Here is a 19404-nt window from a genome sequence, read left to right on the forward strand (position 1 = left end):
ATGTTCAGTTTCATAGAGGTAATTTTGTGGGGTGGGGAGGAATGGGGTTCGATTTTATATCAGATGCGTTGCTCTCCGTTTATTTGCTGTTGACTGCAGGTCATCACATTCAGCTTAGAGGGACGATCTGTATTGGTTTTATCCATCATTATATAACTCATTCTCAAGTTAGACCCTCTAGCTCATACATTGTTTTGGGAAAATTCCTACAAGAGTCACAAAACTTTTTGGGGAGCTTAAAACTCAACATAATTGAGGAATAACTTAAACAAACTCTCAGCTATGAGTTGAAATAACAGCTCTAAATTATTTTTAGTCAATCCAAATAGTGTAAGTTTATATCAATGCTTTAGAACATCACATATACATGCAAATGTAATACGTAATGCATTGTCTTCATAATTTCTATATTTATAGTTTGTTCTGGTCAAAGGCTTGAGATCTCATTTAATCTGTGTCCAGTATTCCATGAAAACAAAATTTACCCACAGTGTGTTATGCATTACAGACTCAATTATTGCTAATGGTGGGTTTGAAGTACTTCTAGAATTGAAGGTACATTAAGTATGAAACCAGAGGGTTGAGTAACAGTTATAAAACTAATGTAGCCTCAAATCTCTCAGGCGCTGAACATAGTAACCACCACAAACCCATATTTTTCCCGCTGAAACCAAAGATGGCCACTGTCACTTATATGGTCAAGGCACTATAGTTCAGTTGCAAGCAAGTTGCCTCAGGTTTCTAAATCAGTTTTGACTCACTTAAGCAAATCCTTAGGTACAAATTCATATACCTAAATCAAACCCAGATCAAGCTGATCTCTGACAATATAGATCTGGTGTAATATTAACAAGTCAAGTTAAATGTATCGTTTAATTGTAAGACCTCTAGAGTATTTGTTAACTGGTTTTATATAGTGTCCAAAGAATCTGTTTCCAGTGAAAAACAATCTAACTCGGTCATTTGATTTTTATTAATAACTTCCCATTCAGTATGTGAATTAATCTAATCGAAATTAATCTAAAAACTCTACATACAGTCTGTCGCTAAACTAGCATTAGTTTGCTTGAATGTCATGTTCAAACTTAAAACTATCTTGTTTAAGTGGTGACAGTATGTCATGTTCATCTACAGTTAAAGGTTGACTTGCAACAAAATTCACATTACAGTCATTTGGTATCAAAAGATTCACCATGTCTTACTCAAAAGCTCCAAAATGAAAAGCTGCCGTAGATTGGAATCTATTTCTCTGACGTAGTCATGAAATTTATTTATTGTCTTGTCACGTGATGTTCTCACGTGAATTGAAAGATTAATAAAAAGCTCAATATAAAACTTATCATAGCACTAGTTTATGACAAACACTTCGGGTTTTACCGAAGACCCCGTATCAAATATAGATGCTCGCTACTTTACAGTTTTGTTTCGGTTTGGTCTAATCGGCAAGTCGTAATCTGATCATGTGACCCAATACTTCGCAAATAATTTCTGCAGCACTTTTCGATTATCAAAAGTGACCAACAGGCTCGTCATGATTATCAGACAATGATATGTACTCCTTCAAGCTAAGGCTAAAAAATTAAATGAATTTTTACGGTAAGTTGTAAGATATCAGTGCTAAAAGTGAAAGCATTACAATGACATTAAAATAGACGCGTAAGAACAATAGACATGGTTTTATTGAATGCGCGAAGTATATTTGTGAAAATATTTCGACGAATAAGGTTGCATGAAAATGTAAACAGAAACCATCTACAACAGCTATGTCACATTTGAGCCATTTTGGTTTGGAAAGAGAATCCAAACTACGGTGGTCTCGTGTGACTGTGATAAACTGTTCATTTAAGCTTTTAAGAGCTTGTAATCACATTTCCACATATTTTGCACCTACAACTTACACAACAGAGTAAGACATGGTGAATCTTTTCATATCAAATAACTAATGTGAATTTTGTTGCAAGCCGACCTTTAACAAGATGAATATTAGCCTAGCCAACAAGTTTTTTTATAAACTGATGATAAAAAATTATGGTTTCCCTCATCTTTTTACGTTGTTATGTCTTCAAGCCATTTGCACATGCGCTCATTCACGAAAAAGCCGCCATAGTTGTAGAAAGCGATCATCATTCTCTTATTTAATAGTATTTTTGGTGTTGTTTTGATACTATATGTTGTGTTCTCACTGTAATGTTCTTTATTCCAGTACTGAGTTTACAATGAATTGGTTAGAGACATCCCAAGTATATATATATATATATATATATATATATATATATATATATATATATATATATATATATATATATATATGTGTGTGGTGTGTGTGTGTGTGTGTGTAGAGAGCTGTTATAGCAAAAATTTTATCCTGGAATTATACATTATGCAAGTAAAAGTAATTTGTAATTATTCCATAAATAACCAGCTATGTATAAAATGACATAGCCAATATCATTCACCATGTAATGCACTGGCTATCCATTGTAATGTTCCAATACTATAATAAAAAAATTGCAAACAAAAGCATCATTTTCAAAAATTCATTGCAGAAGCTTTGTGTTTTTAACGATAAAAGTTGTCTACAAAGATGGCCGACAACAATAGAATAACGTTGAAAGAAAAAACGAATGAATCCTTTGTTTGCACATACTGTAATCGCATACTGAATTCCACTGTTAGTAGCATATTGTTAATAAACGCTGATTTATTGGGTCTTCCATAATCAGCTCCTAAAGTCAACCTTCAGTTCCACGCAATCACCGAAGACCATGTTATATACATTTAGCTATTCTAGTGTTTTAATGTCGGCAAGACAATAATAATGGCCAATAATTTGTTAATTGAAAAAATTAACAAACTATCGGGCATTATTGTTACAGACTTACTAACTTGAAAATTACTACTATTGCCATCATTTTTGCTAGACATACCTGCTTGTATACTCCCTTTCATTGGCAGCAGCAAAAGTATAGTTAGCATCCTTAATGCTATGCTAAGCTAGATCGAGAAGGAGGGTTTAAAAATTAAGTTAAACTCTAATCAGATGCTGAAAAGTTTTTCCTTATTATGACTTGCACAATTTTCACGCAATACTGATATTTCTAAAAATATTCAGAGCATAAGTTTGTTTTTTGACAAAAGCTGGATTTAAAATCCTGTTTATTGAAAATTGTTTTCATGAATACTCAGTAACTGTCACAGGCTACACACATGGAATTGAAACTCATCTGATCAACCGGTTGTGTTTTGGCTCAAACCTGTCATCGGTTTCCAATGAAGAAAGAATCCAGATAGATTTGAATTTAGTTTTGCGCAGTAGAAAATGTTTTGATGAAATGAGTTGCAATCGGCTGATTTAGATAGATTACTTTGTCTCCTGAATTTAGCATCAGAAAGCCATAAATGTATCTACTCATTTTATTAATTTATATCTTTCTAAAAAAGTGGCAATGTATGAGGGTGTCTATCGGCAGTATGATACAATATAAAGACAAGAGTACAGAGTTCAGTAAACATGAAGTCAGGTCAAGGCATCATTCACCAACTCTGACAAAACCACTTTTGCAGTACTTTAAGAATGATCTTGAGAAAGGATAGAATAACTCTGTCTCAAGTCTAAATAAAGGTAACTGGGTGGTATATTATCAAGGATTATGTGTTTTATAAACTAATATCGGTATAAGGATGTTAACATCATCAGGTTACCAAATTAGAATGTTGAATAAAAAAGATATTTTTTGAGTTTTTTAATAATTTCCGTTTACAACTCCAAAAAATACAGAATCAACAGTTTTGCAGCCAGAAACAACAATATTAAGTGAACTGGTGATGTGCATATTGCGCATGTTTCGAAAGTCATAAAGCCAACAGATCTAGGAACTATTGAAGCAAACTGACTGCTTGGAAAAGTTCCAAGTTCCAACCTTGACCTTAGAGACTATCCACTTGGTAGAGTCGGTCAGTAGCCTTACAGCACATTACTATAAAAAGGATTCACTCAGTGATTAATTTTGGAATACGTTTAAGTTGATACACATGTGCATGGACTCGCTTACATAGAGTGCAGAGAGCGTGCTATGCCTTCAGATGAGTTTTAAACAGTGAATTTTCTCATCTGAATAGGATTTTGATTACTTAAGAACATATCATTTTATTCTTTGCTAAAAAATCCTTAATCATACACTTAAACCAAAATATGTTATGTAAGCTTACATACATTTGTTATACTGTCCTCGAGGTATCTATTTTGTGTTAAAGATCTATGTAAGTGCTGGTTAAACTTGAGGTATTGTGTGAGGGTAACTTGAATCTACTGATACATGTTCTTTTGTTGGGCTTCTTAGGAATGCTTGAGGAAGTGGTATCTGTGTCAAGGTCACTAGATGGTACCTGACGACTTATACTCCCACGTCTTTTATATCTTTTCAATTTAGATACAGATGCGGGCTTACTGGGGTGCTTATAATTAGCAAACGTGTCTGAAGCACGATTGGTAGGGTTTGTTTTTTCGTAACAGTTTAGTCTACACGACACCCTTTTATTTTTCAACGTGTTACAGCAGCAGCCGACATGTTCTATATTGCACCAACTATCACTGCCTGTCAACGTGTGGTAACTAGTACTACTGGCAGTATGACAGCATTTGTCACAGGTGTCTTGTTGTTGGCTGCTGTAGCATCCTTCTTTATCTGAAACCTCGCAAGACCTTGTACATGTGCAACTATCTGGCTGTCGAAAATGGCTGCATGAGTCGAGAGATTTTGTTGACTTGCTGCATGAACCCTGATTGGCATACATAGTACAAGATGGATTCCTACAGATATCGCTTGACCTCTCATTTCTCTTAAGGCAAGATGCTGTAAAATTAATGCAAAATACATTATATTAGCTAAGTAAGAGGTCAGAAGTATTGATAGCTGGTGTCCTACTTCTAAAAATTACTAAGAGTTTTCTAAAAGCCTGCTATAATTTAAATGCTTTGCAGATTATACAATCAACTAAAAAGCTGTACCATAAAACGATTTAAGTAAGCTACTCTCTATAACATACTCTAAAGAGAAGTGTAGCAATGAAGACATAACAATTAGATATCGTAAATACAAGTTACTACTTCAATTCTGTTTTATGAGTACTTTTTAATGATAGTATATTGACTTAATTTATTATAGTTCAATGTCTGATGCTAGATATGTTTTACTGTTAAAGATTACCTGTGATAAGGAATCTTCATGAATTGATCAGGTTCAACCAGTTATTACAATCTTGAATTTAAAATTGTTCTGCGCTGAATAAAGGTGTGAGAGAAAAACAGATAAACCATATACCATACATGCTGAGATATATTGATTTATAGATATTTATCTATATATAATTAATTTATATATAAAAATGGTTATGATTAATTGAATAAATTGTTCATATCTGATTGGATAGGTTGTTCATATCTGATTGGATAGGTTGTTTCTAACTGATTGGATAAGTTGCTCATAACTGATTGGATAGGTTGTTCGTAACTGATTGGATAAGTTGCTCATAGATGATTGGATAAAATGTTCATTGCTGTTTGACTAATTGACAGAACTATCGACCAGCCTAGTAGAGATGTTATTTACTGATTAAATGGTTGGATGCTGTAGCCAACTTGCTATGAAATATCATTAGATAAAGTATTATCATCCGATCGATGGATTGAATAGCGCAATAGCTGCAAAAATTATTTACAAAATGTTGCATTTATTTCCGAAAAACTGGTTACTAGTAAAAAAAATGGATATGTAGTAAAATAGATTTTTTAGAATTCAAAAATGTCATTTGTCATGTGGCAAAACTTAATATAAGTGCACATTTTGTATTATAGTAATTATAAAAAAGTTTTAAATAATATTCTCTCAGGTTCAATCAACATTATGTTTGTTAATCAACCATACTTGTTTTCATGGAAGATAAATGGTATTACAAAATTTGGTTTAAAAATGGAATATGGTTTACTTATCACAAGATTTTTTAAACTGTTGCTAGTTATAACTACAATAAAAATACTTTAAATACATTCTAAAGGCTTTTCCAAAATATTCCCATCACCATTTGAGGCATTTTAACAAAAGCTTTTACTTTCAGATAAAAGAACTGAACTAAAATCCTATCAACACTCAAATAATGCAATTTGGTTGCAAGGTTATGCAGGTCATCGGGAAAGCTAGCAAAAGGGCTCAGAAAGGTTGCCGAGGTTTTCACAGATTATTAAATCTAGAGCAATTAGCAGTATAGACTTGTGTCAAAATAGTTTCCCAAAAGAATAAGTCATGCATAGCAAGAAACAATTGACTTTCAGTTAAGGCTAAGCAACAGTTTTTTATTGTAAAACTAGTCCAAAAGAGTTCAGAATAATTTCCCGAGAAAGTCTCTTTCTCATTTCACGGCAAGTATGATAAGAAATTTATTACAAATTATCATCGCATTCTCTTACGCCATATCCTAGAGAAAAGAAGAATAAAACACTTAGAAACGGCTCTTAAAATTATTTTCAAGGCTATAGTACGCTTTCAGTAATTTTGTTGTAAAAGGTGAAAAGTTCAAGTAGTGCAGAAGATTAACTTTGATATGTCCAAGCAGGTGTTTGTGTTTTATAACTACATGCTTTCAAGAGTAGGTCACATACACTCTTAATACTGTGCTCTTTATTTTCAACTTTTTGTTGCAGTTCGACTATCACATTTACAATTATTGGTTCCCATCATTTTCCTTCTACGACACTCGAACTTGGTTTTTGGTTTTTGGTTTTAATTATACTTTATCCTTTTGTTTTGTTGTTTCTTGTTTTAGTGCCGTCGTGTGTAGTTGGTCTACACTGTAGCCCTTTTATGACTTTATAAAGCTGCCTTTTCTGCTTGACCAATTTGACTTATGATAGCTTTTGAGCAGAGAGTTTGGTTTTAAGTTTTTCAATCTGTATACTATATCTTTCTAGTCACTAGAGGATGCTACAAAAGTTAGAATAGAGCATATACTTCTTAGCGGTGAATTACAAAGTCTCCTAATCCCAAGTGTTGAATAAAAGTTTAAAAATTGTGGAAATTAGACTAAAATTTTAAATTTTTTATGAGGAAGCTTGGAAAGAGTAGTTTTTACTTACCTGACCTAGTCTGAAATGCAAGGTCATTAGAATCTGCACAGGATTGGTTCCGGTTTTGCTTGGCCTAAAAAATTCTGAGTCTAGATAATGGTACAGTAGATTCCTGATTTTGTGATGTTTGTTGACTCAGCTTAAGCTCGCAAAAGTTAAAACATTATCACTTACGTTAAAACTTGACAGGCGAACTTTTTTCTTCATTTTATTGTGCATATTTGCCTTTTTCTTGCTATTCCAAATATTCCCTTTTTGATAGATGTAATCGTCATAGTCCGCCTCATCCAACGCATACAAAGGTCGGTTCATTCCACCTGCTCCAGCCTCCCTTTCATGCTGTTCTATAACCCTGTAGTTAATCCACAGCTAATACCGAAATCTATTTACAGACAAAACAAATTTTGAGAACGAAAACCAATGCTGTACTAAAAGCTAAAGCTAGGAGCTAACCAGCTATTGTATCCCAACATTTCGCCACCTTTAAAGTACTGAGTAATGCTTAAAATATAGTTAAGACAATTTTCATAATTTTTAAACTGCCTCGCTCGCAACGCTACTTTCTAAATATATAAAAAAAATTAATTGCCCATGACCATACTCAAATGAGTAGTAGAACCAAAGCAAGTCTTACTCTTTTTTTGAAGTGTCGGTAAAATAATATTTTCAAAATTGACAAAACTTTCTTGTTTATAACTTTATAGCCTGGTTGGCGCTGTAATGTAACATCATCATACCTTTTTTGGTCACTTTGTAGTTTTTATCTTAACTGTCCGTAAAAGGACAAATATGTTTTTGCTAAGACACCCTATGTCGCTAGTAAGTGCTAGAAATATAATGATGAGAATGACACAAAACGATGAATTGTCTCTTGTCAGAGTTAGTTGTCCAATAGAAAACATGGCAAGACTTTGGTACATGAAAAACTGGAATTATGCTGGTTTTAAAACCACTTAACAGATTGGCCTTTTTTAGCTTTATTCTCATCTATTTGAAGCGTATAAATCGCAGTCTATCACGTATATGTAGATTTATTATTTTTCAGCTTTGCTTTTGTTTCTGATATTTTAATTGCTCGTAGTTAGCATTCTGCGTTTTTGTGGATAAATAACATAATTTGCTGTGACTACTGCACGTTGCTTTGATTATGCGCTGCGCATGTCTACTGCATGACTCATCAAGCATTTCTCATGATTACACAACTGGTCTGAAGTGTGCATGTTTATTCAGAAATTGTCTAGTAGTTTTGTAATTGTTTTCAAGCAAGCGATGCTCTTCAGTAAAAGTCAATCCTACTTGAGAAGTTCTTAAATCAGGTTACTTGGTATTTTACAGAAACGCTATACTATGATAAATTTAGTAATATTTCAATGACAGAACGACCTTGTTCATCTTATCGAACAGTTTCCGGTACTTTTCAACAGTTCTGCCCTCCACTCCATCCTCACCTCATCCACGAAAATGCAAAGTAATATCAGCTACTAGTACATACACTATAGTAAAACTTGCAGATTGCAAAAGTGGTCTGTCTGTAAATGACGATGTCTTAAGATAAATTGGTTATGGACAAAAACAAGTTGTACGAAAGGAAATTTAATTGATAAATATTGTTTAGATCTAAAGCGAACCAAACATCTGAAACCTGCTACGCTCAAAAGCTGGTTGAATTTTATGAATATCTCATGCAATTGTTTGCATGGAAGATTCACAGCCACTATTTTAAACCATAACTACTTCCTGTCACATCACGCAATGATACAAAAACTGTAACTTACGGCAACAAAAGACTTACATTGCATACGCTTCGTTCTGTCTTTGTCTGATGTAGCACAAAGCGAAATTGATTATTGCCAAGACAGCACCTATGCCTGTCAGCATTAGTATCCAGTACGTAATTGGATGAGAGAATAGTAATAACATTGTGTCCTTCTCATCATCCATTATATCTATTAAGTTCAAAATATGGTAAGTTATTGCAATAAATTCTGTTATCACTTTCGGACAATGCTTATAATTGCATGGATATATGATTATAAACTTTGTAACAAGCCTTGAGACTTGTATAGATTGATATATTGCCCAAGAAAATACAGGTACCTACAGCACTGGAGCTTCATAAATAAATTTGGGTAGCTCCAATTGGTATGTTTTAGCCCTAACAAGATTATTACCCATGTGCCTAGTTTACCTTATGTGGAGTTATCTGCTCATTATTACATTTATTTCTGCATTACTCCTATGTGACATATTACCAGCAGTTTTGTGCAGTTGCCCAACTATAAATGTTTGAGAAAGTAAAAGACTTTTACTTAGACAAGAAAGAGTAATTTTTTATATACACACTGATACCAAATTTAATTGGGTTACAACAAATCATGTGACCTGGAGGCCATTTATATTTAGTTCTCTCAAAATTTCAAGTAACTCGTTAAGCACACCAAAACTATTAAGTTGGAAACATTACATGTCAATATATTTCACTTAATATATTGACATGTGATTAGCTTGTGATTAGCTTATATTAGCTTGTGTTGTAATATAAACATTCAATTTTTGTTTTTATATGGTAAAACATTGGTGCAAGTTGAAGTAAATTGAAATGGAACATTGAATATCCTACCTAGTTTTTACAGTCTGGGTACCGCAGGGTCAAGTCTTAGTGAGTGTAGGTATAACATGGTTACTGTTATCTACTGGTCACTTGGATGCCTCTCAACGATGTACAATAAAAAAATTTTTAAACTAGAGGCGCAATTTACATGAAAGGGATGTAGTTGCATAGTGGTAGTCTAGCAGGACAATTTCAATCTGAGTGACTGCTATTCAATATGACCCACAGAAACACATAGAATTTTGCTAAATTGGCACCAGAATACAACTACATAAGCTGACAAATATGATGTGTACTTGGCAAATATCTCAAGTTTTATGTCAAAGTATCAGTTAATAGCATAACATTGTAATTTATATTGCTGCCATTTGTGTTAGCGAGAGTCACTTTGACTACAATTGTTATAGCAACAGTAGCTCTCGCCAATGCCATTTGTTCCGACAGATATATTATATTAGTTATGTATATTTTTAGTGATTCTGTTAAATATGAAATTACACTAAATTGTAATGGATTTCATATAAAAGTATCAGTATTTTTATCAATTTCTATGGCTTTTGATTTTTGAGGTAATCTGACTGCCAGGATGTTTCAAAATTAAAATTGAAAAAACTTCATGACCATTAAAACGCACAAAATTATTTTCTCAATACAAGATGGTATTGAGAGGTATCTGTATTTGGTTCTAACTATATCTGTCCTTTCTTACTCAAACAAGTGAGAAACTTTTGTAAATTCTAAACCTTGCAAATATTCTTGTAAATACTATTTTTATACTTGTAAATACTACACCTTTTACCAGCACTACTTTATAGCATGCCAATAGTTTTGCTTGTGGAATAAAAGAGATGCAATAACAGTTTTCTACTACAGTCTAGCTTGTGTCAAATAGCAGAGATACAAGTATGCAAAGATAATAAATTATACACGCATAAGCAGATAAATAAACAGAACCCTGAGATGTTGTGCGTTAAACTTTTAGGAAATGTAGAATCAAATAAATCTAACCGTGTTTTATCGACTTGATTAAAAGTAAACATCGTGATTAAAGCTTTTACCACAATGCTTTTTTACAGTGTAAATTTTATGGTTCTTATTTTTTCTTGTTTTCCTTGATAAAACCTGCTTTTGTGCCCAAATTTTTTCCAATCAACTTTAAAGATGAACCTACATTTAGTAGATTTTGTCAGAAAGTATCAGTATTTTTCTATCATTTGTAATTTTTTTGTATGAGATAATCTAGCCGCCTGGATGTTTCTAGATTAAAATTGACAAAACTTGATCCCGATTAAAATGTTCCAAAAAAAATTATGTGTGACATCACTACTTGCTATCATTACTATAGTTGATATCAGCTATTGCTTTCAAGTTGCAGCATTACACGTCTCTATTCTGTCAGTCTCTTTGCAACTATAGATGCCATAATCACACTTTCACTTAATCGCAATCAGGTTGAGCGTTTGAATCAAAATCCAGTTTTATCGATTTCAATCTTTAAACGTCCTGACAGTCAAACATAAAAAACGATTGCAAATGATAGAAAAATACTGATAATTTTGGATATAATCGTTTGAATTTTTGTGAAAATTCACCTTTAACCGCTCATAACAAAAAAGATGTCAGCTGTAAAATATTTGATTAAGCAACCACCTGCATGCAATATCAGGAAGCCGAAGAAACTAAAAAATCAGAGCTTAGTAGATCCCAGTCATTGCAAAACTCTTGAAGCCGCAGAAGTGGTTTGTGTTAGTTAATTATGTTACTTTGAATGACCCCAATTAACCAAATTCATCTATTAACACTGTGTTGTGCCAGAGTTTCCTAATCAAAATCAATAAATATTACGCTATTTGCTGAATTAATTTTCTGATAGTTTCATAAAATGTATGTAAAACATTTTTGATTTCAAGCAATCATTTCAAGGTAATTGCACGATCTTACATGTTTGCTATAAAAAGCTACATGTACTTTAAAATTATAGATGCTCAAACCAATCACTATTTATTTTTAGTACACTTACTTACTATACTTGCACTTACTTACTCCTAATAAAACAAAAACAGCATCAAATAATTTACAAAACAAACATTAGATGTCAAACATTATTTTTTGAAAGTTTACAAGTTCATTGAAAGACAAACACTATTTGATAATAGGACTCGGGCAGTCCTGTGTACTGTAGAGATCGTCAGGTATGCCGGTAAAGCACAGAGTATAGCTATGTGCACAATTATTCGGAAATGTCAGAACATGGGCGATTAGCTCAGGTGTTAGTGTAGAGCTTCTAAGTGCAAACTTATGAGTTCAAATCTAGAATGGATGAACACAGCTTCTATTATAGTAAAGAAAAATATCGAAGAGAGCGAACTTACACCCTCGTTTACAATGATTTTGTTTTCTTCTCAGGCACAACTGAGAATTGTAACCATCAATTATATATGATTGTTTCAGATCAAAGATTGTATTGCTGCCAATTCATTGTCTTAAACAGTCACACGTGGGACTGATTCGTTGTCGTCAGATAACTGTTCGAGACAACAGAAGTTCTCAATGTTGATGCTAAGTTTACCAAGTTTACCTGTGCATCAAGTTTGATGTCAAAGATTCCAATACGTAACACAGTGTTGAGGATTGTTTTACATTAATAGGATTTGTTGATAACAAAACGTGACATTAATTTTTTTGTGTATCGCCAACAGAAGTTGATTCCCAACAAGTCAATTTCCCAGTAATTCAACTACATTGCTGTAATTCAGCCACTACTTTTAGATGTTTTTATATAAAACCAGCCTAGTTCCATCAATTTTCATACAGCTTTTGAATTTCGCATTATAAATAAGTTTTGCTACATTTCTCATAACACTTTTGGGTTGTCATCTATGTAAATCAGGGGTTCCAACTTTTTTCATTCAAGTCCTCCCTTTTGCTTTTTCATAAATTGATTCCCCTCCCTCGCACTTTTTACTCACATGACTAAAAACTACCGATACAAATTATACTCCGATTTTATTGTACCTATCTAAACATATAACAACATAATATGAATTTTATACAGCACGCATACAACACACAACAAAACATGACCTTCGGCATGACGGTGAATTGTTTTATGACTAGCTTAACTTACTATCTAATCAAAATTTGAATGGATGTGTTCACATATATCTGGGTTCTGACTAGTAGCTCATTATTAGCAACTATAGTGTTATAGATAAAACCAAAATGTTAAATGATGAAACCCAAACTCACACGGCACTGCAGGACATAAATTAAAAATTTATCAAATCAGACACCTCTCGGTTCTCCCTTGTATATTCTAAATTCCCCCTAGGGAAGAATTCCTCCCTGGTTGGAAACCCCTGATGTAAATAATTTTCTTCAATTTTTTTGAACTTTTCTTCTAAGCAATAGACATAGTCAAACTGTGATGAAAACTTTGCCAAACCATAGCAGGACTCCACATACAGGAGGAGGAATTCTAAGTAATTTAAGTAACCAACAGTACATCCAATCAATATTTTCTAATCAGCTATGCCCACTTACTTCGAGCTTACTAAGGTAGTTAACTTTACATGGAGTTATCTGCTCATTACTACATTCAGTCCACCACCGTAGCCGGTGTGACATGTGTATATTTAACAACAGTTTTGTAAAGCTGCCCCACTGAAATACACATTTAAGTGGAAACTTAAATGTTCTTTTCTTACTGAACATACTCAGAAGAGAACATTTAAGTTTCCACTTGAATGTTCTTTTCTGAGTGAACACACTCAAGTGTGTACTGAATATGTTCACTGAGTACATACTTGAGTCAACTGACTTTGCGAAAAGATGTTTAGATTTGCTAGATAAGATTACCTTAGAGATAAGTGAAGCCATTTGTTAGATTTTCACATGCAAAGTGCTAAATTAGTGGAAGTTAGTAGAAAAACCTAAATGTTAGTCAACCAATAAAACGGTATGTAGAATAAGTAGTGTTGAGACAACACTGTACTAAGATACATAATCACTTACTTAATGATGGTGATGAAGCAGTAGTGCTTGGTTTTGTCGCAGTTCTTTCTTCAGACTACAAATGCCGCAATATTTTAGCGATACGTTGTATCTCTACCCTATCTTTAAACAGTTTACAAAAAACTGCACACCCATCAGTATTTCTAATTTGTTTGCTTAAAAAGAATTGTAACATAACTAGAAATATCAATCAACACAGCTTTTTTAGGCAATAGACTCATCATAAGCAGAATTGACCGCTGTCAGTAAAATGAACTATAAACTTATATAATGAAACTAGAATATTTGTATGACTATTAAAAAAATGTTGGTCTACTGCGCATACGGAATATCATGAGACATGGCGTCAGAATTGTTACACAATTGTAGAAGTTACCTGACTAGTGGTGATTGAGCCAAGAGATGAAAGCTGTCGAAGCCAGTCTGGGAGGCCTGTCACTGTTCCTACTCAACATAGATATACATTTGATACATTGGCTAGGGTCAAATGGACTACCATTGACAGCTTGATCATTTCTTTTATAAAAAACCTGTTTGATATTTAATGTTTAATTTGTGAATCTCTAGAAAAAATGATAGCAAAAGGAAAATAAGAGCTAGGGATTACAGAAAGGAGACTGTAAAATACTTCATAGCAAAAAAGTCTACTCTAAAAATAAAGTAGAGTAGCACTTGATATCATGTTTTAACATTGGAAAGATTTCCAATTAGCCTTTAAAGGTTGACTTGCAACAAAATTCACATTACAGTTATTTGATATCAAAAGATTCACCATGTCTTACTCTGTTGTGTTGTAGGTGCAAAATATGTGGGAATGTGATTACAAGCTCTTAAAAGCTAAAAAACAAACAGTTAATCGCAGCCACACGAGACCGCCGTAGTTTGGATTCTCTTTCCATAACGGCTCAATTGGGACGTAGTTGTAACAGGATGGTTTCTGTTTACACTTTCATGCAACCTCATTCGTCGAAATATTTTCACAAATATACTTCACGCATTCAATAGAACCATGTCTATTGTTCTTACGCGTTTATTTTATCGTCATTGTAATGCTGTCACTTTCAGCACTGATATCTTATAACTTACTGTAAAAATTCATTTAATTTTTTAACCTTACCTTGAAGGAGTACATATCATTGTCTGATAATCAAGACGAGCCTATTAGTCACCTGTGATAATTGAAAAGTATTGCAAAAATTATTTGTGAAGTATTGGGTCACATGATCAGATTACGATTTGACAATTGGATCAAGCCGAAACAAATCTGTAAAGTAGCGAGCATCTATATTTGATACGGGGTCTTTGGTAAAACTCGAAGTGTTTGTCATAAACTAGTGCTACAAGAAGTTCTAAATTGAGCTTTTTATTGGCCTTTCAATTCACGTGAGAACATCACGTGATAAGACAATAACTAAACTGTAATGACTACGTCATCGAAATAAAGAGATTCCAATCTACGGCGGCTTTTTGTTTTTGAGCTTTTAAGAGCTTGCAATCACATTTCCACATATTTGACACCTACAACACAACAGAGTAAGACATGGTGAATCTTTTGATACCAAATAACTGTAATGTGAATTTTGTTGCAAGTCAACCTTTAAGAAAAATGCCGCTTAAATTAAATTGAAAGGTAAAAGTAATCAGAAGCTTCGCAAAGAGCAGAAAGAAAAAGACAAAAAACATTAGTCTGTGGTGTCATAATTATTATTACAATATGACTTAGTCTGTGGTGTCGTAATTATTATTACAATATGACTTAGTCTGTGGTGTCGTAATTATTATTACAATATGACTTAGTCTGTGGTGTCGTAATTATTATTACAATATGACTTAGTCTGTGGTGTCATAATTATTATTACAATATGACTTAGTCTGTGGTGTCGTAATTATTATTACAATATGACTGAAGAGACAGGCTAAAAAAGCTGAAGTATGCAAAACACCAAAACAGAGTACTATATATAATTATTCTAAAGTTAGTAAAGGTAGGTTGTTAGTCATGCTGCAGTACCGAGTTCATTCATGTTTTATGACTATCATGTTCTCCTTTTGTCTTTATAATTTATTTGCATTGATTTGAAGTCTAATGAAATTTCACAAAATCGTCCATATATCATGAAAAAATAGGCAGCTTTAAAATTTTTTTAAACTTTTGAGAAAATGTGCTATATTATGACATACTAAAATTTGAAAAACTATGACAATTTTCTAGATTTTGTGCCAGATTCTTATAACAAAAAAATCTTAGTCACATATTGCTTTGAAAATACTACAGGAACGATTAAGTTTTGCATACGGATGTACTCATTCACTCAACAGGAAATAGTACATAATTCACATGTTCAATGCATACTGACTTAAGAGTTGTCTGATCTCTTGAATTAAGTCATAAATAAGTAGAGAGTAGTTTAAAAACCAGCGATGAATTCTTTACTAACTACTACTGATGTCACCAAAATGATATGAATAAGTTACAATTCATGTCTAATAGAGCGGTTCGAAAAAGGTATTGTATTCTAAGAATGTTTAACCCTTTCGCTGGGAAAATGACATTAATGTGTTATTGTTTCCATGGGCAAACAACCATTATGTCATTTTTAGCTGAACTTGAAAAAGCTATCGCTTAGAAAACAGGAAAATGTGTCAATGGGATAAAGTCCTAAACACTGTTAGCAATGTATTTATCTATGAGCTACAATGTAAAAGGATTATTTGACAGTGCATCGTAATATGCCAATAAGAAATACAAAAACAGGATCTATACTAAAATGGATGGACAAGAAACAAAATAGTCTGCAACTTGACGTTCTAAACACAAATCGAAAAGTTTTTTTTGTCAGTGGTAGTAATTGATTTTTAACTAATCAATATGATAATAATTTAGATGATGATAGCAATATAAACGCTGAAGGCTTCTAATACAACGAGAAAAGTTATGGTTATAGGAACTTGGATGATGGTAAAGGAACGTGGTGCAACATGGTGCAAGGACTGCAGGAGTGGTCTATGTCAAAAAGAATGTTTTAAAGCATACCATACATAGACAGTCGTTAATACATTTGTGAATGAATTTTTAGGTACAACATAACCAGCTACATATAATAAATACAAGACAAATACCGGCAAATTTGAGTTGAAGCTTTGTATGCTTTGTATGCAAAAAATTACACAGGTTTCAATTGTTATTTAGAGATTTTAAACATGAAATAAAATTAATTCATTTAAAGAAGCACATCGCATATCTATCTTACTCATAACACCAAATGTCTCCAAGTTTTTTAATAAAACCAACTCTAAAAAGATTCAGGTTAAAGGCTAATGAAAATATCATATATTTTTACTCTGTTTATTGGAAGATGACAAACTTTATTCAGGTTTTGCTTTTGCAACTCAGGCAAATAAAATGCACAGCGCTAAGTCGAATTGATCTCTTGATAACTATAGAGTCACTATGCAAAAACCCTGGCTCTATAATTGAAAGTTGCATATATAAATAACTGCCACTCGAGGTAAAGCCGATTTTTATTTGTTTATTTTGCTGTGATAACAAATGATAGATTAATAACTATGGAAATACCTGGAAGACGAGCTTGCACAAAAATTTAGTAGATTTCGTCAGAAAGTATTGGTATTTTTCCATTATTTGTGTGCGCATGCGTGCGTGTAGGTATATTATTTCATCAATTAGTATAAATATGACATTAAGCAAAATAAAGATATAGTTATAATATTGATTAGGTTAAACAAAATAAATGAAAGCTTAGTTCCTACTTGTTAAGGCATGATGAGGCCCACAGGCGCAATAGCACTGCAGCTAGTAGAGGCGCTGGGCCTACAGAAATTGGCTCACTCAAACAGCAGGTCTTTATCAACTCTTTCGTTACCGAATTAATTTCTAGCTCTGCCCGAATTTATTTTTCCTATTCACACAAATATTGAAATAACGTGACTAATTTTGTAATAACTTGAGAAAGAATGAATATATCCACTTAATTTATAAGACAGTTTGTTGAAAAGAAGATACTTTATTAGGAAATATATAAAAATCTTAAATTAATTTCATTAAAAAGTTTTACAAACATTAATAACTGTATTTTGCCAGCAATTTCAACAGTCATGTTTTGACTGTCGCCTTGATATTCAGTTACAATTACAATTTTTCACATGAGATTCATGCTCTAGAAAACTCAGTCACTCGATATAAAGTTATTGGAGTCCCTATGGCTAAAAATGTTAGAAGCTTCTACAGCTGTAGACAATCGCGGTGTTCTTTTTTGTCCATGATTTATAGAAGGTGAACTTTCTGTTTGATAATCAGTGAGTCGTTAGTACGAGGCCTGCTGATTAGTTTATATCGTTACCAACAAGGTTGTTTTCATGGAGACCAAATCTTATTAGTCTATCTGAAGTGAAAACTGAGCAATTGTAAATAAACTGAGGCACTGTCTAAAAGCCGATGTATCGGCTTCTGGCCACAAAGAGAAGGTAATCCGAGCCGATACATCAGCTTGCGGTAGTGAAAGAGTTAATTAGGCTTAAAAAATGGTTTTTAACATTAGCTCTAAAACTAGTAAATGCAGAGGTTTTGCGTAAGTCTATTGAAAGACTGTTCGATTGTGATGGTACTCTGTATTCCATTTCTTTTTGATCTGAAGCAGTATAAAATAATGGTACAGGTAAATTGGTTTCTAGAAATCTAGTGTTATAATGTGAGACTTTTTTTGTTTTGTCATCACTTGAATAAAATTTTGAATGAGCTATCAAGAGAATTTTATACTGATAAAGTTTGTCAACAGACAACACAGACAGCTGAACAAACAGGGACCGAGATGAAGTTAGTCGTGATTTATTAAATATTATGCGCATTAGACGCTTTTGTGATATTAATTTTTTTAAACAACAAAGTGGAGCATTTCCCTATGACTTCAGACAGTAACTAATTTTAGAGTTAATAAACATGCTATATTTTAGTTTCATAATACTTGTGGGTAAAAATTTAGAGCATCTACTAGTCAGGCCTGGCATTGATCCTATTTACTTATTTATCTGATTGATGTGTGTATCCCATACCAGGTGACTGTCCAAATGAACTCCCAACAATTTGATCCAATTCTCCTTCAACTCCAAATCAAATGATTTTATTGCTTTTACTAATTTAATTTTCTTTAGAGAATTTTTCGTTACAATGTACATTGTTTTGTCCATGTTTACTGTTAATTTATTTGTATTACACCATTGTTCAATTTTTTGAGGTTCATTATTAACTGAGAATTATTTGAGATTGTTTGAGATTGTTTTTGATGTTTGGGGTGATCAGCGGTTTCAGCGGTATGCTGCTGATTAGGTAATTACATGGTGCTACTCTGTTTGGCTAATCGAGTTATTTACTTTTGTAGTCAACAATTTACTAAAAATGATGAAAACCAATTTAATTAAGTAAATAGCGTCAACTTGAATATTTCTTGTTTTTCTATCTTTTCAAATAATATAACAGTAAACTCATGTAGCAAACATTATTTATTTATAATATGTTCCATATATTGAGAAAGAAGTTTTTGATAAGGTAAGTTAAAGCAAATTGATATGGTTGTTATACTTCCATCTTACAGCTAGTACTTTTAGCTACTTTTAAAAAGTTACTTCTACCTGCGGTACTCAT

This window comes from Watersipora subatra, chromosome 7 (assembly GCF_963576615.1).
Source record: "Watersipora subatra chromosome 7, tzWatSuba1.1, whole genome shotgun sequence".
NCBI lineage: Eukaryota > Metazoa > Bryozoa > Gymnolaemata > Cheilostomatida > Watersiporidae > Watersipora > Watersipora subatra.